The sequence below is a fragment of the Patagioenas fasciata genome, unplaced genomic scaffold (assembly GCF_037038585.1).
Source record: "Patagioenas fasciata isolate bPatFas1 unplaced genomic scaffold, bPatFas1.hap1 Unplaced_34, whole genome shotgun sequence".
NCBI classification, from domain to species: Eukaryota; Metazoa; Chordata; class Aves; order Columbiformes; family Columbidae; genus Patagioenas; species Patagioenas fasciata.
This window is the reverse complement of record NW_027288750.1, coordinates 350,580-373,511: the sequence shown is the minus strand read 5'-3', so window position 1 is coordinate 373,511 and position 22,932 is coordinate 350,580. Positions and strand designations below refer to the sequence as shown.

The 22,932-nt window shown below is 61.4% G+C and overlaps 1 long non-coding RNA gene across 1 annotated transcript in view; it reads left to right on the top strand.

The window, feature by feature from the left end:
- The window catches only part of LOC139826851 (uncharacterized), a 46,292-nt gene extending 23,734 nt beyond the window's left edge, over nt 1–22,558 (top strand). Inside the window, exon 3 of the long non-coding RNA XR_011736978.1 lies at nt 22,470–22,558. This is a non-coding gene — a long non-coding RNA (uncharacterized lncRNA). The remainder of the gene's footprint in view (nt 1–22,469) is intronic.
- The last annotated feature ends 374 nt before the right edge of the window (nt 22,559–22,932 follow it).

Here is a 22,932-nt window from a genome sequence, read left to right as displayed (position 1 = left end):
CATTCAGGGGACCCCCCATTGTCCCCAGGGCCCATTGTGACATCCTCTGCACCCCCTTGTCCCCAGGGCCCATTGTGACATTCAGGGGACCCCACTTGTCCCCAGGACCCATTGTGACACTATGGGGACCCCCCCTTGTGCCCAGTGCCCATTGTGAAACCGTGGGTACCACCCTTGTCTGCAGGGCTCATTGTTTCATCCCAGGACCCCCCATTGTCCCCAGGGCCCATTGTGACATTTAGGGGACCCCCCTTTGTCCCCAGGGCCCATTCTGATACCGTGGGGACCCCCTTTGTCCTCAGGGCCCATTGTGACATGCTGGGGACGCTCTTTGTCCCCAGGGCCCATTGTGACATCCTGGGGACCCTCCTTGTCCCCAGAGCCCATTGTGACATCCAGGGGACCCCCTTTGTCCCCAGGGCCCATTGTGGCACCATAGGGACCCCCTTTGTCACTAGGGCCCATTGTGACATCCCAGGACCCCCCCTAGTCCCCAGGGCCCATTGTGGCATCCTGGGGACCCTCCTTGTCCCCAGAGCCCATTGTGACATCCAGGGGACCCCCTTTGTCCCCAGGGCCCATTGTGGCACCATAGGGACCCCCTTTGTCACTGGGGCCCATTGTGACATCCCAGGACCCCCCCTGGTCCCCAGGCCCCATTGTGACATCCTGGGGACCCCTTTCTCCCAAGACTTCATTGTGACATCCTGGGGACCCCCCTTGTCCTCAGGGTCCATTGTGACAGCCCAGGACCTTACATTTTCCCCAGGACCCATTGTGACATCCTGGGGCCACCCCCTTGCTCCCAGGGCCCGTTGTGGCACCGTGGGGACACCCCGTTTGTCCCCAGGGCCCATTGTGACATCCCAGGACCCCCCTTTGTACCCAGGGCCATTGTAGCACCATGGGGTCCCCTTTGACCCCATGGCCCATTGTGGCACCATGGCAACCCCTTTTGTCCCCAGGGCCCATTGTGACATTCTTGGACCCCACTTTGTCCCCAGGGCCTATTGTGACACCATGGGGACCCCTCCTTGCCACTGGGGACCCACTGTGACACCATGGGGACCCCCCCTTGTCGTCAGGACTCATTCTCACATCCTGGACACGCCCCATTGTCCCCAGGGCCCATTGTGACATCCACTGCACCCCCTTGTCCCCAGGGCTATTTGTGACATTCAGGGGACCCCTCTTTGTCCCCAGGGCCCATTGTGACATCCTGGGGACCCCCCCTTGTCCCCAGGGCCCATTGTGACGTCCCAGGACCCCCCACTGTCCCCAGGGCCCATTGTGACATTCAGGGGACCCCCCTTTGTCCCCAGGGCCCATTGTGACATCCTGGGGACCCCCCCTTGTCCCCAGGGCCCATTGTGATGTCCCAGGACCCCCCACTGTCCCCAGGGCCCATTGTGACATTCAGGGGACCCCCCTTTGTCCCCAGGGCCCATTCTGATACCATGGGGACCCCCTTTGTCCCCAGGGCCCATTGTGACATCCCATGACCCCCCTTTGTCCCCAGTGCTATTGTGAAATCCTGGGGACCCCTTTTGTCCCCAGGGCCCATTGTGACACCATGGGGAACCCCTTTGTCACTGGGGGCCATTGTGACATCCTGGGGATCCTCCTTGTCCCCAGAGCCCATTGTGACATCCCAGGACCACACTTTGTCCCCAGGGCTTATTGTGACACCATGGGGATCTCCCTTGTCCCCAGGGCCCATTGTGACATCCCATGACCCCCCTTTGTCCCCAGTGCTATTGTGAAATCCTGGGGACCCCTTTTGTCCCCAGGGCCCATTGTGACACCATGGGGAACCCCTTTGTCACTGGGGGCCATTGTGACATTCCAGGATTCCACTTTGTCCCCAGGGCTCGTTCTGACACCTTGGGGACTCCCATTGTCCCCAGGGCCCATTGTGACATCCTGGGCAACCCCATTGTCCCCAGGGCCCATTGTGACATCTGGGGACCCCCATTATCCCCAGGGCCCATTGTGACATTCCAGGACCCCCCATTGTCCCCAGGGCCCATTGTGAGATCCACTGCAACCCCTTGTCCCCAGGGCCCATTGTGACATTCAGGGGACCCCTCTTTGTCCCCAGGGCCCATTGTGACATTCAGGGGACCCCCCCTTGTCACTGGGGCCCATTGTGACGTCCCAGGACCCCCCATTGTCCCCAGGGCCCATTGTGACATCCTGGGGATCCCTCCTTGTCCCCAGGGCCCGTTGTGACGTCCCAGGACCCCCCATTGTCCCTAGGACCCATTGTGACATTCAGGGGGCCCCTTTGTCACTGGGGCCCATTGTGACATCCCAGGACCCCACATTGTCCCCAGGACACATTGTCACATCCTGGGGACCCCACTTGTCCCCAAGACCCATTGTGACACTATGGGGACCCCCCCTTGTGCCCAGTGCCCATTGTGACACCGTGGGTACCACCCTTGTCCGCAGGGCTCATTGTGACATCCCAGGACCCCCCTTTGTCCCCAGGGCCCATTCTGATACCGTGGGGATCCCCTTTGTCCCCAGAGTCCATTGTGACATCCAGGGGACTCCCTTTGTCCCCAGGGCCCATTGTGACATCGCAGGACCCCCCTGGGCCCCAGGGCGCATTTTGACATCCAGGGGATGCCCCCTTGTCAACGGGGCCCATTGTGACGTCCCAGGACCCCCCATTGTGTCCAGGGCCCATTGTGACATCCTGGGGATCCCTGCTTGGCCCCAGGGCCCATTGTGACGTCTTAGGACCCCCCGTTGTCCCCAGGGCCCATTGTGACATCCTGGGGATCCCTCCTTGTCCCCAGGGCCCATTGTGACGTCCCAGGACCCCCCACTGTCCTCAGGACCTATTGTAACATTCAGGGGACCCCCTTTGTCACTGGGGCCCATTGTGACATCCCAGGACCCCACATTGTCCCCAGGGCCCATTGTGACATCCTGGGGACCCCATTGTTCCCAGGGCCCATTGTGATGTCCTTGGGAGCCCCCTGTCTTCCCAGGGCTCATTGTGACTCTCAGGGGACCCCACCTTGTCCCCAGGACTGATTGTGACGTCCTAGGGCCCCTCTGTGTCCCCAGGGCCCATTGTGACGTCCCAGGACCCCCATTGTCCCCAGGGCCCATTGTGACATCCTCGGCACCCCCTTGTCCCCAGGGCCCATTGTGACATTCAGGGGACCCCTCTTTGTCCCCAGGGCCCATTGTGACATCCTGGGGACCCCCTCTTGTCCCCAGGGCCCATTGTGACGTCCCAGGACCCCCCATTGTCCCCAGGGCCCATTGTGACATCCTGGGGATCCCTCCTTGTCGCCAGGGCCCATTGTGACGTCCCAGGACCCCCCATTGTCCCCAGGGCCCATTGTGACATTCAGGGGACCCCCTTTGTCACTGGGGCCCATTGAGACATCCCAGGACCCCCCTTTGTCCCCAGGGCCCATTGTGACATCCTGGGGATCCCCATGTCACTGGGGCCCATTGTGACGTCCCAGGACCCCCCATTGTCCCCAGGGTCCATTGTTACATCCTGGGGACACCCTTGTCACTGGGACCCATCATGACACCATGGGGACCCTCCTTGTCACTGGGGACCCATTGTGACACCATGGGGACCCCCCCTTGTCCTCAGGGCCCATTGTGACATCCTGGGCATCCCCCCTGCCCCCCGGGACCATTGTAACACCGTGCGGACCCCCTTTGTCCCCAGGGCCCATTGTGACACTGTGGGGAACCCCCTTGTCCCCAGGTCCTATTGTTACGTCCCAGGAACCCCCATTGTCCCCAGGACCCATTGTGACACCTTGGGGACCCCCTTGTCACTGGAGACCCATTGTGACAGCATGGGGACCACCCCTTGTCCTCAGGGCCTATTGTGAACATCCTGGGGAACCTCCATTGTCCCCAGAGCCCACTGTGAGTTCCTGGAGACCCCCTTGTCCCCAGGTCCCATTGTGACATCCTGGGGAGCCTCTTTGTCCCCACGGCCCATTGTGACATCCTGGGGACCTCCTTGTCCCCAGGACCCATCCTGGCACCGTGGAGACCTCCCTTGTCACTGGGGACTCATTGTGACACCATGGGGACCTCCCATTGTCCTCAGGGCCCATTGAGACATCCTGGGGACCCCCTTTGTCACTGGGGACCCATTGTGGCATCCCAGGAACCCCATTGTCCCAAGGGCCCATTGTGACATCCTGGGGACCCCCCTTTGTCTCCAGGACATATTGTGACACCGTGGGGACCACATTAGTCCCCAGGGCCCATTGTGACATCCTAGGGATCCCCTCTTGTCCCCAGGGCCCATTGTGACGTCCCAGGACCCCCCATTGTCCCCAGGGCCCATTGTGACATCCTGGGGACGCCCTTTGTCCCCAGGGGCCATTGTGACATCCTGGGGACCCTCCTTGTCCCCAGAGGCCATTGTGACATCCAGGGGACCCCCTTTGTCCCAAGGGCCCATTGTGACATCCTGGGGTCCCCCCTTTGTCCCCGGGGCCCATTGTGATATCCTGGGGATCCCTCCTTGTCCCCAGGGCCCATTGTGACGTCCCAGGACCCCCCATTGTCCCCAGGGCCCATTGTGACATTCAGGGGACCCCCTTTGTCACTGGGGCCCATTGTGACATCCCAGGACCCCCCTTTGTCCCCAGGGCCCATTGTGACATCCTGGGGATCCCCATGTCACTGGGGCCCATTGTGACGTCCCAGGACCCCGCATTGTCCCCAGAGCCCATTGTGACATCCTGGAGACCCCCTTTGTCTCCAGGGCCCATTGTGACGTCCCAGGACCCCCCATTGTCCCCAGGGTCCATTGTTACATCCTGGGGACCCCCTTGTCACTGGGACCCATCATGACACCATGGGGACCCTCCTTGTCACTGGGGACCCATTGTGACACCATGGGGACCCCCCCTTGTCCTCAGGGCCCATTGTGACATCCTGGGCATCCCCCCTGTCCCCCGGGACCATTGTAACACCGTGCGGACCCCCTTTGTCCCCAGGGCCCATTGTGACACTGTGGGGAACCCCCTTGTCCCCAGGGCCTATTGTTACGTCCCAGGACCCCCCATTGTCCCCAGGGCCCATTGTGACACCTTGGGGACCCCCCCTTGTCCTCAGGGCCCATTGTGACATCCTGGGCATCCCCCCTGTCCCCCGGGACCATTGTAACACCGTGCGGACCCCCTTTGTCCCCAGGGCCCATTGTGACACTGTGGGGAACCCCCTTGTCCCCAGGGCCTATTGTTACGTCCCAGGACCCCCCATTGTCCCCAGGGCCCATTGTGACACCTTGGGGACCCCCCCTTGTCCTCAGGGTCCATTGTGACATCCTGGGCAACCCCATTGTCCCCAGGGCCCATTGTGAAATCTGGGGGACGCCCTTGTCCCCAGGACCCATCGTGGCACCGTGGGGACCCTCCTTGTCAGTTGGGCCCATTGTGACACCATGGGGACCCCCCCTTTGTCTCCAGTACCCATTGTGACATCCTGGGGATCCCTCCTTGTCCCCAGGGCCCATTGTGACGTCCCAGGACCCCCCATTGTCCCCAGGACCCATTGTGACATTCAGGGGACCCCCTTTGTCACTGGGGCCCATTGTGACATCGTGGGGACCCCCTTTGTCCCAAGATTTCATTGTGACATCCTGGGGTCCCCCCTTGTCCTCAGGGTCCATTGTGACAGCCCAGGACCTTACATTGTCCCCAGGGCCCATTGTGATATCTTGGGGACCCCCTTGTTCCCAAGGCCCATTGTGACATCCTGGGGACCCCCCCTTGTCCCCAGGGCCCATTGTGACATCCCAGGACCCCCCCTGGTCCCCAGGCCCCATTGTGACATCCTGGGGACCCCCTTTGTCCCAAGACTTCATTGTGACATCCTGGGCACCCCCTTGTCCTCAGGGTCCATTGTGACATCCCAGGACCCCCCATTGTCCCCAGGGCCCATTGTGACATCCTCGGCACGCCCTTGTCCCCAGGGCCCATTGTGACGTCCCAGGACCCCCCATTGTCCCCAGGGCCCATTGTGACATCCTGGGGATCCCTCCTTGTCCCCAGGGCCCATTGTGATGTCCCAGGACCCCCCATTGTCCCCAGGGCCCATTGTGACATCCTCTGCACCCCCTTGTCCCCAGGGCCCATTGTGACATTCAGGGGACCCCTCTTTGTCCCCAGGGCCCATTGTGACATCCTGGGGACCCCCCCTTGTCCCCAGGGCCCATTGTGACATCCTGGGGACCCCCCCTTGTCCCCAGGGCCCATTGTGACGTTCCAGGTCCCCCCATTGTCCCCAGGGCCCATTGTGACATCCTGGGGATCCCTCCTTGTCCCCAGGGCCCATTGTGACTTCCCAGGACCCCCCATTGTCCCCAGGACCTATTGTGACATTCAGGGGACCCCCTTTGTCACTGGGGCCCATTGTGACACCATGGAGACCCCCGCTTGTCCTCAGGCTGCATTGTGACATCCTGGGCACCCCCTTGCTTCCAGGGCCCGTTGTGGCACCATGGGGACACCCCCTTTGTCCCCAGGGCCCATTGTGACATCCCAGGACCCCCCTTTATCCCCAGGGCCCATTGTAGCACCATGGGGACCCCCTTTGACCCCAGGGCCCATTGTGGTACTATGGCAACCCCTTTTGTCCCCAGGGCCCATTGTGACATTCTTGGAACCCACTTTGTCCCCAGGGCCTATTGTGACACCATGGGGACCCCTCCTTGCCACTGGGGACCCATTGTGACACCATGGGGACACCCCCTTGTCCTCAGGAGTCATTCTGCCATCCTGGACACCCCCCATTGTCCCCAGGGCCCATTGTGACATCCACTGCACCCCCCTGTCCCCAGGGCCCATTGTGACATTCAGGGGACTCCTCTTTGTCCCCAGGGCCCATTGTGACATCCTGGGGACCCCCCCTTGTCCCCAGGGCCCATTGTGACGTCCCAGGACCCCCCATTGTCCCCAGGGCCAATTGTGACATCCTGGGGATCCCTCCTTGTCTTCAGGGCCCATTGTGATGTCCGAGGACCCCCCATTGTCCCCAGGGCCCATTGTGACATCCTCTGCACCCCCTTGTCCCCAGGGCCCATTGTGACATTCAGGGGACCCCTCTTTGTCCCCAGGGCCCATTGTGACATCCTGGGGATCCCTCCTTGTCGCCAGGGCCCATTGTGACGTCCCAGGACCCCCCATTGTCCCCAGGACCTATTGTGACATTCAGGGGACCCCCTTTGTCACTGGGGCCCATTGTGAGATCCCAGGACCCCACATTGTCCCCAGGGCCCATTGTGACACCATGGGGACCCCTCCTTGTCACTGGGGACCGATTATGACACCATGGGGACCCCCCTTGTCCTCAGGACTCATTCTCACATCCTGGACAGCCCGCATTGTCCCCAGGGCCCATTGTGACATCCACTGCAACCCCTTGTCCCCAGGGCCCATTGTGACATTCAGGGGACCCCTCTTTGTCCCCAGGGCCCATTGTGACATCCTGGGGACCCCCCCTTGTCCCCAGAGCCCATTGTGATGTCCCAGGACCCCCCATTGTCCCCAGGACCCATTGTGACACTATGGGGACCCCCCCTTTTGCCCAGGGCCCATTGTGACCCCGTGGGTACCACCCTTGTCCCCAGGGCCCATTGTGACATCCTCTGCACCCCCTTCTCCCCAGGGCCCATTGTGACATTCAGGGGACCCCTCTTTGTCCCCAGGGCCCATTGTGACATCCTGGGGACCCTCTTTGTCACTGGGGCCTATTGTGACATCCCAGGACCCCCCTTTGTCCCCAGGGCCCATTGTGGCACCATGGCAACCGCTTTTGTCCCCAGGGCCCATTGTGACATTCTTGGACCCCACTTTGTCCCCAGGGCCTATTGTGACACCATGGGGACCCCTCCTTGTCACTGGGGACCCATTGTGATACCATGGGGACCCCGCCTTGTCCTCAGGACTCATTCTCACATCCTGGACGCCCCCCATTGTCTCCAGGGCCCATTGTGACATCCACTGCACCCCCTTGTCCCCAGGGCCCATTGTGACATTCAGGGGACCCCTCTTTGTCCCCAGGGCCCATTGTGACATCCTGGGGACCCCCCCTTGTCCCCAGGGCCCATTGTGACGTCCCAGGACCCCCCATTGTCCCCAGGGCCCATTGTGACATCCTGTGGATCCCTCCTTGTCCCCAGGGCCCATTGTGACGTCCCAGGACCCCCCATTGTCCCCAGGGCCCATTGTGATATGTTGGGGAGCCCTCTTTGTCCCCAGGGCCCATTGTGAAATTCAGGGGACCCCAACTTGTCCTCAGGGCCCATTCTGATATCCTGGGGACACTCTTTGTCCCCAGGGCCCATTGTGACATCCTGGGGACCCCATTGTCACCAAAGCCCATTGTGATATCCTGGCGACCACCTTTTGTCCCCAGGGCCCATTGTGATATCCTGAGGACCGCCCTTTGTCCCCAGGGCCCATTGTGACGTCCCAGGACCCCCCATTGTCCCCAGGGCCCATTGTGACATTCAGGGGCCCCCGTTTGTCATTGGGGCCCATTGTGAGATCCCAGGACCCCACATTGTCCCAAGGGCCCATTGTGACTTTCAGGGGACTCCACTTGTCCCCAGGACCCATTGTGACACTATAGGGACCCCCCCTTGTGCCCAGTGCCCATTGTGACACCGTGGGTACCACCCTTGTCCACAGGGCTCATTGTGACATCCTGGGGACACCCCCTTGTCGCCAGGGCCCATTGTGACATTTTGGGAATCCCTCCTTGTCCCCAGGGCCCATTGTGACGTCCCAGGAGCCCCCATTGTCCCCAGGACCCATTGTGACATTCAGGGGACCCCCTTTGTCACTGGGGCCCATTGTGAAATCCCAGGACCCCACACTGTCCCCAGGGCCCATTGTGACATCCTGGGGACCCCCCCTTTGTCCCCAGTGCCCATTGTGACATCCTGCGGACCCCCCTTTGTCCCCAGGGCCCATTTTGACATTCAGGGGACCCACCATTGTCCTCAGGGCCCATTGTGAGGTCCCAGGACCCCCCATTGTCCCCAGGGCCCATTGTGACATCCTCGGCACCCCCTTCTCCCCAGGGTCCATTGTGACACTATGGGGACCCCCCCTTGTGCCCAGGGCCCATTGTGACACTGTGGGTACCACCCTTGTCTGCAGGGCTCATTGTGACATCCCAGGACCCCCCATTGTCCCCAGAGCCCATTGTGACATTCAGGGGACCCCCATTGTCCCCAGGGCCCATTCTGATACCGTGGGGACCCCCTTTGTCCCCAGGGCCCATTGTGACATGCTGGGGATCCTCTTTGTCCCCAGGGCCCATTGTGACATCCTGGGGACCCTCCTTGTCCCCAGAGCCCATTGTGACATCCAGGGGACCCCCTTTGTCCCCAGGGCCCATTGTGGCACCATAGGGACCCCCTTTGTCACTGGGGCCCATTGTGACATCCCAGGACCCCCCCTGGTCCCCAGGGCCCATTGTTAACATCCTGGGGACCCCCTTTGTCCCAAGACTTCATTGTGACATCCTGGGGACCCCCCTTGTCCTCAGGGTCCATTGTGACAGCCCAGGACCTTACATTGTCCCCAGGGCCCATTGTGATATCTGGGGGACCCCCTTGTTCCCAAGGCCCATTGTGACATCCTGGGGACCCCCCCTTGTCCCCAGGGCCCATTGTGACATCCCAGGACCTTACTTTGTCCCCAGGGCCCATTGTGACATCCTGGCGACCCCCCCTTGTCCCCAGGGCCCATTGTGACATCCTGGGGATCCCTCCTTGTCCCCAGGGCCCATTGTGACATCCCAGGACCCCCCATTGTCCCCAGGGCCCATTGTGACATCCTCTGCACCCCCTTGTCCCCAGGGCCCATTGTGACATTCAGGGGACCCCTCTTTGTCCCCAGGGCCCATTGTGACATCCTGGGGACCCCCCCTTGTCCCCAGGGCCCATTGTGACATCCTGGGGATCCCTCCTAGTCCCCAGGGCCCATTGTGACGTCCCAGGACCCCCCATTGTCCCCAGGGCCCATTGTGACATTCAGGGGACCCCCTTTGTCACTGGGGCCCATTGTGACGTCCCAGGACCCCCCATTGTTCCCAGGGCCCATTGTGATGTCCTTGGGGGCCCCCTCTCTTCCCAGGGCTCATTGTGACTCTCAGGGGACCCCATCTTGTCGCCAGGGCTGATTGTGACTTCCTAGGGCCCCTCTGTGTTCCCAGGGCCCATCGTGACGTCCCAGGACCCCCATTGTCCCCAGGGCCCATTGTGACATCCTCGGCACCCCCTTGTCCCCAGGGCCCATTGTGACATTCAGGGGACCCCTCTTTGTCCCCAGGGCCCATTGTGACATCCTGGGGACCCCCTCTTGTCCCTAGGGCCCATTGTGACGTCCCAGGACCCCCCATTGTCCCCAGGGCCCATTGTGACATCCTGGGGATCCCTCCTTGTCCCCAGGGCCCATTGTGACGTCCCAGGACCCCCCATTGTCCCCAGGGCCCATTGTGACATTCAGGGGACCCCCTTTGTCACTGGGGCCCATTGTGACATCCCAGGACCCCACATTGTCCCCAGGGCCCATTGTGACATTCTGGGGACCCCCATGTCACTGGGACCCATTGTGACGTCCCAGGACCCCCCATTGTCCCCAGGGTCCATTGTTACATCCTGGGGACCCCCTTGTCCCCAGGACCCATCATGACACCATGGGGACCCTCCTTGTCACTGGAGACCCATTGTGACACCATGGGGACCCCCCCTTGTCCTCAGGGCCCATTGTGACATCCTGGGCATCCCCCTTTGTCCCCCGGGACCATTGTAACACCGTGCGGACCCCCTTTGTCCCCAGGGCCCATTGTGACACTGTGGGGAACCCCCTTGTCCCCAGGGCCTATTGTTACGTCCCAGGACCCCCCATTGTCCCCAGGGCCCATTGTGACACCTTGGGGACCCCCTTGTCACTGGAGACCCATTGTGACAGCATGGGGACCACCCCTTGTCCTCAGGGCCTATTGTGAACATCCTGGGGAACCTCCATTGTCCCCAGAGCCCATTGTGAGTTCCTGGAGACCCCCTTGTCCCCAGGTCCCATTGTGACATCCTGGGGAGCCTCTTTGTCCCCACGGCCCATTGTGACATCCTGGGGACCTCCTTGTCCCCAGGACCCATCCTGGCACTGTGGAGACCTCCCTTGTTACTGGGGACCCATTGTGACACCATGGGGACCTCCCATTGTCCTCAGGGCCCATTGAGACATCCTGGGGACCCCCTTTGTCACTGGGGACCCATTGTGACATCCCAGGAACCCCATTGTCCCAAGGGCCCATTGTGACATCCTGGGAACCCCTCTTTGTCTCCAGGACATATTGTGACACCGTGGGGACCACATTAGTCCCCAGGGCCCATTGTGACATCCTAGGAATCCCCTCTTGTCCCCAGGGCCCATTGTGACATCCCAGGACCCCCCTTTGTCCCCAGGGCTCATTGTGACATTCTAGGACCCCACTTTGTCCCCAGGGCCTATTGTGACACCATGGGGAACCCTCCTTGTCACTGGGGACCCATTGTGACACCATGGGGACCCCCCCTTTGTCCCCAGTGCCCATTGTGACATCCTGCCCACCCCCCTTTGTCCCCAGGGTCCATTGTGACATCCTGGGCAACCCCATTGTCCCCAGGGCCCATTGTGACATCTAGGGGGACGCCCTTGTCCCCAGGACCCATCGTGGCACCGTGGGGACCCCCATTGTCCCCAGGGCCCATTGTGACGTCCCAGGACCCCCATTGTCCCCAGGGCCCATTGTGACATCCCAGGACCCCACTTTGTCCCCAGGGCTTATTGTGACACCATGGGGATCTCCCTTGTCCCCAGGGCCCATTGTGACGTCCCGGGACCCCCCATTGTCCCCAGGGCCCATTGTGACATTCAGGGGCCCCCGTTTGTCACTGGCGCCCATTGTGACATCCCAGGACCCCACATTGTCCCCAGGGCCCATTGTGACTTTCAGGGGACCCCACTTGTCCCCAGGACCCATTGTGACACTATAGGGACCCCACCTTGTGCCCAGTGCCCATTGTGACACCGTGGGTACCACCCTTGTCCGCAGGGCCCATTGTGACATCCTGGGGACACCCCCTTGTCCCCAGGGCCCATTGTGACGTCCTGGGAATCCCTTCCTTGTCCCCAGGGCCCATTGTGACATCCAGGGGACCCCCCGTTGTCCCCAGGGCCCATTGTGACGTCCCAGGACCCGCCATTGTCCCCAGGGCCCATTGTGACATCCTGGGGATCCCTCCTTGTCCCCAGGGCCCATTGTGACGTCCCGGGACCCCCCATTGTCCCCAGGGCCCATTGTGACATTCAGGGGCCCCCGTTTGTCACTGGGGCCCATTTTGACATTCAGGGGACCCACCATTGTCCTCAGGGCCCATTGTGACTTTCAGGGGACCCCACTTGTCTCCAGGACCCATTGCGACACTATAGGGACCCCCCCTTGTGCCCAGTGCCCATTGTGACACCGTGGGTACCACCCTTGTCCGCAGGGCCCATTGTGACATCCTGGGGACACCCCCTTGTCCCCAGGGCCCATTGTGACGTCCCAGGACCCCCCATTGTCCCCAGGACCCATTGTGACATTTAGGGGACCCCCTTTGTCACTGGGGCCCATTGTGAAATCCCAGGACCCCACATTGTCCCCAGGGCCCATTGTGACATCCTGGGGACACCCCCTTTGTCCCCAGTGCCCATTGTGACATCCTGCGGACCCCCCTTTGTCCCCAGGGCCCATTTTGACATTCAGGGGACCCACCATTGTCCTCAGGGCCCATTGTGAGGTCCCAGGACCCCCCATTGTCCCCAGGGCCCATTGTGACATCCTGGGGATCCCTCCTTGTCCCCAGGGCCCATTGTGACGTCCCAGGACCCCCCATTGTCCCCAGGACCCATTGTGACATTTAGGGGACCCCCTTTGTCACTGGGGCCCATTGTGAAATCCCAGGACCCCACATTGTCCCCAGGGCCCATTGTGACATCCCAGGACCTTACTTTGTCCCCAGGGCCCATTGTGACATCCTGGCGACCCCCCCTTCTCCCCAGGGCCCATTGTGACATCCTGGGGATCCCTCGTTGTCCCCAGGGCCCATTGTGACATCCCAGGACCCCCCATTGTCCCCAGGGCCTCTTTGTCCCCACGGCCCATTGTGACATCCTGGGGACCTCCTTGTCCCCAGGACCCATCCTGGCACTGTGGAGACCTCCCTTGTCACTGGGGACCCATTGTGACACCATGGGGACCTCCCATTGTCCTCAGGGCCCATTGAGACATCCTGGGCACCCCCTTTGTCACTGGGGACCCATTGTGACATCCCAGGAACCCCATTGTCCCAAGGGCCCATTGTGACATCCTGGGGACCCCTCTTTGTCTCCAGGACATATTGTGACACCGTGGGGACCACATTAGTCCCCAGGGCCCATTGTGACATCCTAGGAATCCCCTCTTGTCCCCAGGGCCCATTGTGACATCCCAGGACCCCCCTTTGTCCCCAGGGCTCATTGTGACATTCTAGGACCCCACTTTGTCCCCAGGTCCTATTGTGACACCATGGGGAACCCTCCTTGTCACTGGGGACCCATTGTGACACCATGGGGACCCCCCCTTTGTCCCCAGTGCCCATTGTGACATCCTGCCCACCCCCCTTTGTCCCCAGGGTCCATTGTGACATCCTGGGCAACCCCATTGTCCTCAGGGCCCATTGTGACATCTAGGGGGACGCCCTTGTCCCCAGGACCCATCGTGGCACCGTGGGGACCCCCATTGTCCCCAGGGCCCATTGTGACGTCCCAGGACCCCCATTGTCCCCAGGGCCCATTGTGACATCCCAGGACCCCACTTTGTCCCCAGGGCTTATTGTGACACCATGGGGATCTCCCTTGTCCCCAGGGCCCATTGTGACATCCTCGGCACCCCCTTGTCCCCAGGGCCCTTTGTGACATTCAGGGGACGCCTCTTTGTCCCCAGGGCCCATTGTGACATCCTGGGGATCCCTCCTTGTCCCCAGGGCCCATTGTGACGTCCCGGGACCCCCCATTGTCCCCAGGGCCCATTGTGACATTCAGGGGCCCCCGTTTGTCACTGGCGCCCATTGTGACATCCCAGGACTCCACATTGTCCCCAGGGCCCATTGTGACATCAGGGGACCCCACTTGTCCCCAGGACCCATTGTGACACTATAGGGACCCCACCTTGTGCCCAGTGCCCATTGTGACACCGTGGGTACCACCCTTGTCCGCAGGGCCCATTGTGACATCCTGGGGACACCCCCTTGTCCCCAGGGCCCATTGTGACGTCCTGGGAATCCCTCCTTGTCCCCAGGGCCCATTGTGACATCCAGGGGACCCCCCCTTGTCCCCAGGGCCCATTGTGACGTCCCAGGACCCGCCATTGTCCCCAGGGCCCATTGTGACATCCTGGGGATCCCTCCTTGTCCCCAGGGCCCATTGTGACGTCCCGGGACCCCCCATTGTCCCCAGGGCCCATTGTGACATTCAGGGGCCCCCGTTTGTCACTGGGGCCCATTTTGACATTCAGGGGACCCACCATTGTCCTCAGGGCCCATTGTGACTTTCAGGGGACCCCACTTGTCCCCAGGACCCATTGCGACACTATAGGGACCCCCCCCTTGTGCCCAGTGCCCATTGTGACACCGTGGGTACCACCCTTGTCCGCAGGGCCCATTGTGACATCCTGGGGACACCCCCTTGTCCCCAGGGCCCATTGTGACATCCTGGGGATCCCTCCTTGTCCCCAGGGCCCATTGTGACGTCCCAGGACCCCCCATTGTCCCCAGGACCCATTGTGACATTTAGGGGACCCCCTTTGTCACTGGGGCCCATTGTGAAATCCCAGGACCCCACATTGTCCCCAGGGCCCATTGTGACATCCTGGGGACACCCCCTTTGTCCCCAGTGCCCATTGTGACATCCTGCGGACCCCCCTTTGTCCCCAGGGCCCATTTTGACATTCAGGGGACCCACCATTGTCCTCAGGGCCCATTGTGAGATCCCAGGACCCCCCATTGTCCCCAGGGCCCATTGTGACATCCTGGGGATCCCTCCTTGTCCCCAGGGCCCATTGTGACGTCCCAGGACCCCCCATTGTCCCCAGGACCCATTGTGACATTTAGGGGACCCCCTTTGTCACTGGGGCCCATTGTGAAATCCCAGGACCCCACATTGTCCCCAGGGCCCATTGTGAACATCCTGGGGACCCCCTTTGTCCCAAGACTTCATTGTGACATCCTGGGGACCCCCCTTGTCCTCAGGGTCCATTGTGACAGCCCAGGACCTTACATTGTCCCCAGGGCCCATTGTGATATCTGGGGGACCCCCTTGTTCCCAAGGCCCATTGTGACATCCTGGGGACCCCCCCTTGTCCCCAGGGCCCATTGTGACATCCCAGGACCCCCCATTGTCCCCAGGGCCCATTGTGACATCCTCTGCACCCCCTTGTCCCCAGGGCCCATTGTGACATTCAGGGGACCCCTCTTTGTCCCCAGGGCCCATTGTGACATCCTGGGGACCCCCCCTTGTCCCCAGGGCCCATTGTGACATCCTGGGGATCCCTCCTAGTCCCCAGGGCCCATTGTGACGTCCCAGGACCCCCCATTGTCCCCAGGGCCCATTGTGACATTCAGGGGACCCCCTTTGTCACTGGGGCCCATTGTGACGTCCCAGGACCCCCCATTGTTCCCAGGGCCCATTGTGATGTCCTTGGGGGCCCCCTCTCTTCCCAGGGCTCATTGTGACTCTCAGGGGACCCCATCTTGTCGCCAGGGCTGATTGTGACGTCCTAGGGCCCCTCTGTGTCCCCAGGGCCCATTGTGACGTCCCAGGACCCCCATTGTCCCCAGGGCCCATTGTGACATCCTCGGCACCCCCTTGTCCCCAGGGCCCATTGTGACATTCAGGGGACCCCTCTTTGTCCCCAGGGCCCATTGTGACATCCTGGGGACCCCCTCTTGTCCCCAGGGCCCATTGTGACGTCCCAGGACCCCCCATTGTCCCCAGGGCCCATTGTGACATTCAGGGGACCCCCTTTGTCACTGGGGCCCATTGTGACGTCCCAGGACCCCCCATTGTTCCCAGGGCCCATTGTGATGTCCTTGGGAGCCCCCTCTCTTCCCAGGGCTCATTGTGACTCTCAGGGGACCCCATCTTGTCGCCAGGGCTGATTGTGACGTCCTAGGGCCCCTCTGTGTCCCCAGGGCCCATTGTGACGTCCCAGGACCCCCATTGTCCCCAGGGCCCATTGTGACATCCTCGGCACCCCCTTGTCCCCAGGGCCCATTGTGACATTCAGGGGACCCCTCTTTGTCCCCAGGGCCCATTGTGACATCCTGGGGACCCCCTCTTGTCCCTAGGGCCCATTGTGACATCCCAGGACCCCCCATTGTCCCCAGGGCCCATTGTGACATCCTGGGGATCCCTCCTTGTCCCCAGGGCCCATTGTGACGTCCCAGGACCCCCCATTGTCCCCAGGGCCCATTGTGACATCCTGGGGACCCCCATGTCACTGGGACCCATTGTGACGTCCCAGGACCCCCCATTGTCCCCAGGGTCCATTGTTACATCCTGGGGACCCCCTTGTCCCCAGGACCCATCATGACACCATGGGGACCCTCCTTGTCACTGGGGACCCATTGTGACACCATGGGGACCCCCCCTTGTCCTCAGGGCCCATTGTGACATCCTGGGCATCCCCCTTTGTCCCCCGGGACCATTGTAACACCGTGCGGACCCCCTTTGTCCCCAGGGCCCATTGTGACACTGTGGGGAACCCCCTTGTCCCCAGGGCCTATTGTTACGTCCCAGGACCCCCCATTGTCCCCAGGGCCCATTGTGACACCTTGGGGACCCCCTTGTCACTGGAGACCCATTGTGACAGCATGGGGACCACCCCTTGTCCTCAGGGCCTATTGTGAACATCCTGGGGAACCTCCATTGTCCCCAGAGCCCATTGTGAGTTCCTGGAGACCCCCTTGTCCCCAGGTCCCATTGTGACATCCTGGGGAGCCTCTTTGTCCCCACGGCCCATTGTGACATCCTGGGGACCTCCTTGTCCCCAGGACCCATCCTGGCACTGTGGAGACCTCCCTTGTCACTGGGGACCCATTGTGACACCATGGGGACCTCCCATTGTCCTCAGGGCCCATTGAGACATCCTGGGGACCCCCTTTGTCACTGGGGACCCATTGTGACATCCCAGGAACCCCATTGTCCCAAGGGCCCATTGTGACATCCTGGGGACCCCTCTTTGTCTCCAGGACATATTGTGACACCGTGGGGACCACATTAGTCCCCAGGGCCCATTGTGACATCCTAGGAATCCCCTCTTGTCCCCAGGGCCCATTGTGACATCCCAGGACCCCCCTTTGTCCCCAGGGCTCATTGTGACATTCTAGGACCCCACTTTGTCCCCAGGGCCTATTGTGACACCATGGGGAACCCTCCTTGTCACTGGGGACCCATTGTGACACCATGGGGACCCCCCCTTTGTCCCCAGTGCCCATTGTGACATCCTGCCCACCCCCCTTTGTCCCCAGGGTCCATTGTGACATCCTGGGCAACCCCATTGTCCCCAGGGCCCATTGTGACATCTAGGGGGACGCCCTTGTCCCCAGGACCCATCGTGGCACCGTGGGGACCCCCATTGTCCCCAGGGCCCATTGTGACGTCCCAGGACCCCCATTGTCCCCAGGGCCCATTGTGACATCCCAGGACCCCACTTTGTCCCCAGGGCTTATTGTGACACCATGGGGATCTCCCTTGTCCCCAGGGCGCATTGTGACATCCTCGGCACCCCCTTGTCCCCAGGGCCCATTGTGACATTCAGGGGACGCCTCTTTGTCCCCAGGGCCCATTGTGACATCCTGGGGATCCCTCCTTGTCCCCAGAGCCCATTGTGACGTCCCGGGACCCCCCATTGTCCCCAGGGCCCATTGTGACATTCAGGGGCCCCCGTTTGTCACTGGCGCCCATTGTGACATCCCAGGACCCCACATTGTCCCCAGAGCCCATTGTGACTTTCAGGGGACCCCACTTGTCCCCAGGACCCATTGTGACACTATAGGGACCCCACCTTGTGCCCAGTGCCCATTGTGACACCGTGGGTACCACCCTTGTCCGCAGGGCCCATTGTGACATCCTGGGGACACCCCCTTGTCCCCAGGGCCCATTGTGACGTCCTGGGAATCCCTCCTTGTCCCCAGGGCCCATTGTGACATCCAGGGGACCCCCCCTTGTCCCCAGGGCCCATTGTGACGTCCCAGGACCCGCCATTGTCCCCAGGGCCCATTGTGACATCCTGGGGATCCCTCCTTGTCCCCAGGGCCCATTGTGACGTCCCGGGACCCCCCATTGTCCCAGGGCCCATTGTGACATTCAGGGGCCCCCGTTTGTCACTGGGGCCCATTTTGACATTCAGGGGACCCACCATTGTCCTCAGGGCCCATTGTGACTTTCAGGGGACCCCACTTGTCCCCAGGACCCATTGCGACACTATAGGGACCCCCCCTTGTGCCCAGTGCCCATTGTGACACCGTGGGTACCACCCTTGTCCGCAGGGCCCATTGTGACATCCTGGGGACACCCCCTTGTCCCCAGGGCCCATTGTGACATCCTGGGGATCCCTCCTTGTCCCCAGGGCCCATTGTGACGTCCCAGGACCCCCCATTGTCCCCAGGACCCATTGTGACATTTAGGGGACCCCCTTTGTCACTGGGGCCCATTGTGAAATCCCAGGACCCCACATTGTCCCTAGGGCCCATTGTGACATCCTGGGGACACCCCCTTTGTCCCCAGTGCCCATTGTGACATCCTGCGGACCCCCCTTTGTCCCCAGGGCCCATTTTGACATTCAGGGGACCCACCATTGTCCTCAGGGCCCATTGTGACATCCCATGACCCCCCTTTGTCCCCAGTGCTATGGTGAAATCCTGGGGACCCCTTTTGTCCCCAGGGCCCATTGTGGCACCATGGGGAACCCCTTTGTCACTGGGGGCCATTGTGACATTCCAGGATTCCACTTTGTCCCCAGGGCTCGTTCTGAACACCTTGGGGCCTCCCATTGTCCCCAGGGCCCATTGTGACATCCTGGGCAACCCCATTGTCCCCAGGGCCCATTGTGACATCTGGGGGACGCCCTTGTCCCCAGGACCCATCGTGGCACCGTGGGGAGCCTCCTTGTCACTTGGGCCCATTGTGACACCATGGGGACCCCCCCTTTATCCTTAGTGCCCATTGTGACATCCTGCGGACCCCCCTTTGTCCCCAGGGCCCATTTTGACATTCAGGGGACCCACCATTGTCCTCAGGGCCCATTGTGAGGTCCCAGGACCCCCCATTGTCCCCAGGGCCCATTGTGACATCCTCGGCACCCCCTTGTCCCCAGGGTCCATTGTGACATCCCAGGACCCCCCATTGTCCCCAGGGCCCATTGTGACATTCAGGGGACCCCCCTTTGTCCCCAGGGCCCATTGTGACATTGTGGGGACCCCCTTTGTCCCAAGACTTCATTGTGACATCCTGGGGTCCCCCCTTGTCCTCAGGGTCCATTGTGACAGCACAGGACCTTACATTGTCCCCAGGGCCCATTGTGATATCTTGGGGACCCCCTTGTTCCCAAGGCCCATTGTGACATCCTGGGGACCCCACCTTGTCCCCAGGGCCCATTGTGACATCCCAGGACCCCCCATTGTCCCCAGGGCCCATTGTGACATCCTCGGCACGCCCTTGTCCCCAGGGCCCATTGTGACATCCTGGGGACCCCCCCTTGTCCCCAGGGCCCATTGTGACGTCCCAGGACCCCCCATTGTCCCCAGGGCCCATTGTGACATCCTGGGGATCCCTCCTTGTCCCCAGGGCCCATTGTGATGTCCCAGGACCCCCCATTGTCCCCAGGGCCCATTGTGACATCCTCTGCACCCCCTTGTCCCCAGGGCCCATTGTGACATTCAGGGGACCCCTCTTTGTCCCCAGGGCCCATTGTGACATCCTGGGGACCCCCCCTTGTCCCCAGGGCCCATTGTGACGTCCCAGGACCCCCCATTGTCTCCAGGGCCCATTGTGACATCCTGGGGATCCCTCCTTGTCCCCAGGGCCCATTGTGACGTCCCAGGACCCCCTATTGTCCCTACGACCTATTGTGACATTCAGGGGAACCCCTTTGTCACTGGGGCCCATTGTGACACCATGGAGACCCCCGCTTGTCCTCAGGGTCCATTGTGACATCCTGGGCACCCCCCATTTTCCCCAGGACCCATTGTGACATCCTGGCCATCCCCTTCCTCCCAGGGCCCGTTGTGGCACCATGGGGACACCCCCTTTGTCCCCAGGGCTCATTGTGATATCCCAGGACCCCCCTTTGTCCCCAGGGCCCATTGTAGCACCATGGGGACCCCCTTTGACCCCAGGGCCCATTGTGGCACTATGGCAACCCCTTTTGTCCCCAGGGCCCATTGTGACATTCTTGGACCCCACTTTGTCCCCAGGGCCTATTGTGACACCATGGGGACCCCTCCTTGTCACTGGGGACCCATTGTGACACCATGGGGACCCCCCCTTGTCCTCATGACTCATTCTGACATCCTGGATGCCCCCCATTGTCCCCAGGGCCCATTGTGACATCCACTGCACCCCCCTGTCCCCAGGGCCCATTGTGACATTCAGGGGACCCCTCTTTGTCCCCAGGGCCCATTGTGACATCCTGGGGACCCCCCCTTGTCCCCAGGGCCCATTGTGACGTCCCAGGACCCCCCATTGTCCCCAGGACCTATTGTGACATTCAGGGGACCCCCTTTGTCACTGGGGCCCATTGTGAAATCCCAGGACCCCACATTGTCCCCGGGGCCCATTGTGACATCCTGGGGACCCCCGCTTTGTCCCCAGTGCCCATTGTGACATCCTGCGGACCCCCCTTTGTCCCCAGGGCCCATTTTGACATTCAGGGGACCCACCATTGTCCTCAGGGCCCATTGTGCGGTCCCAGGACCCCCCATTGTCCCCAGGGCCCATTGTGACATCCTCGGCACCCCCTTGTCCCCAGGGTCCATTGTGACACTATGGGGAACCCCCTTGTGCCCAGGGCCCATTGTGACACTGTGGGTACCACCCTTGTCTGCAGGGCTCATTGTGACATCCCAGGACCCCCCATTGTCCCCAGGGCCCATTGTGACATTCAGGGGACCCCCCTTGTCCCCAGGGCCCATTCTGATACGGTGGGGACCCCCTTTGTCCCCAGGGCCCATTGTGACATCCTGGGGACCCTCCTTGTCCCCAGAGCCCATTGTGACATCCAGGGGACCCCCTTTGTCTCCAGGGCCCATTGTGGCACCATAGGGACCCCCTTTGTCACTGGGGCCCATTGTGAGATTCCAGGACCCCCGCTTTGTCCCCAGGGCCCATTGTGACATCCTGGGGACCCCCTTTGTCCCAAGACTTCATTGTGACATCCTGGGGACCCCCCTTGTCCTCAGGGTCCATTGTGACAGCCCAGGACCTTACATTGTCCCCAGGGCCCATTGTGATATCTGGGGGACCCCCTTGTTCCCAAGGCCCATTGTGACACCCTGGGGACTCCCATTGTCCCCAGGGCCCATTGTGACATCCCAGGACCCCCCATTGTCCCCAGGGCCCATTGTGACATCCTCTGCACCCCCTTGTCCCCAGGGCCCATTGTGACATTCAGGGGACCCCTCTTTTTCCCCAGGGCCCATTGTGACATCCTGGGGACCCCCCCTTGTCCCCAGGGCCCATTGTGACGTCCCAGGACCCCCCATTGTCCCCAGGACCCATTGTGACACTATGGGGACCCCCCGTTGTGCCCAGGGCCCATTGTGACACCGTGGGTACCACCCTTGTCCGCAGGGCTCATTGAGACATCCCAGGACCCCCCATTGTCCCCAGGGCCCATTGTGACATTCAGGGGACCCCCCTTTGTCCCCAGGGCCCATTCTGATACCGTGGGGACCCCCTTTGTCCCCAGGGCCCATTGTGACATGCTGGGGACGCTCTTTGTCCCCAGGGCCCATTGTGACATCCTGGGGACCCCCCCTTGTCCCCAGGGCCCATTGTGACGTCCCAGGACCCCCCATTGTCCCCAGGGCCCATTGTGATATGCTGGGGAGCCCTCTTTGTCCCCAGGGCCCATTGTGAAATTCAGGGGACCCCAACTTGTCCCCAGGGCCCATTGTGACATCCTGGGGACCCCATTGTCACCAGAGCCCATTGTGATATCCTGGCGACCGCCCTTTGTCCCCAGGGCCCATTGTGACATCCCAGGACCCCCTTTGTCCCTGTCGAGGGTTAGGATTGCGGGGTGACAATCAAACCCTGGCAGATGTGTTGTCAACCTCCTCTCCCCCCCACTTCCCCCTTTTGCCCCTCCCTCTCCCCTTTCCCACTCAGCACAGGCGATCGGGAGGGGAAGAAGCACAGAGGGGAGAGAGCTGGAAAAGTTCAAGATGTTTTACTGATGCTACTGATAAGAACAGAGAAAATGATACAAATATACAAAACCCATCTTGTAAGTCTGAGCAACTGCAGAGCCAGCACCCAAAGTCCTGGATCAGACTCTGCAGCCAACCGGAGCTGGATTCAGTCTCTCACTGGCCTCCGTTCGCAGGGACGACCAGCAAGGTCCTCTCCTGATGTCGGCCATGAGGAAAAAAGGGAGAAAGGGAAAAGGGGCGAGATCCTCGTGATCTCCCACTTTTATATGAAGTATTCACGTGAATGGAATGTTATTCACCGTTGGTCAGTCTCTCGATCACCAGTTTCTCGTTGCCCCTCTCGCGAGATGTCCATCTGTGCTTGTCAATAAGTTTGCATTCCCTTGCTGGGTTTAACCAAAACATGTGTCTGGTTCTCC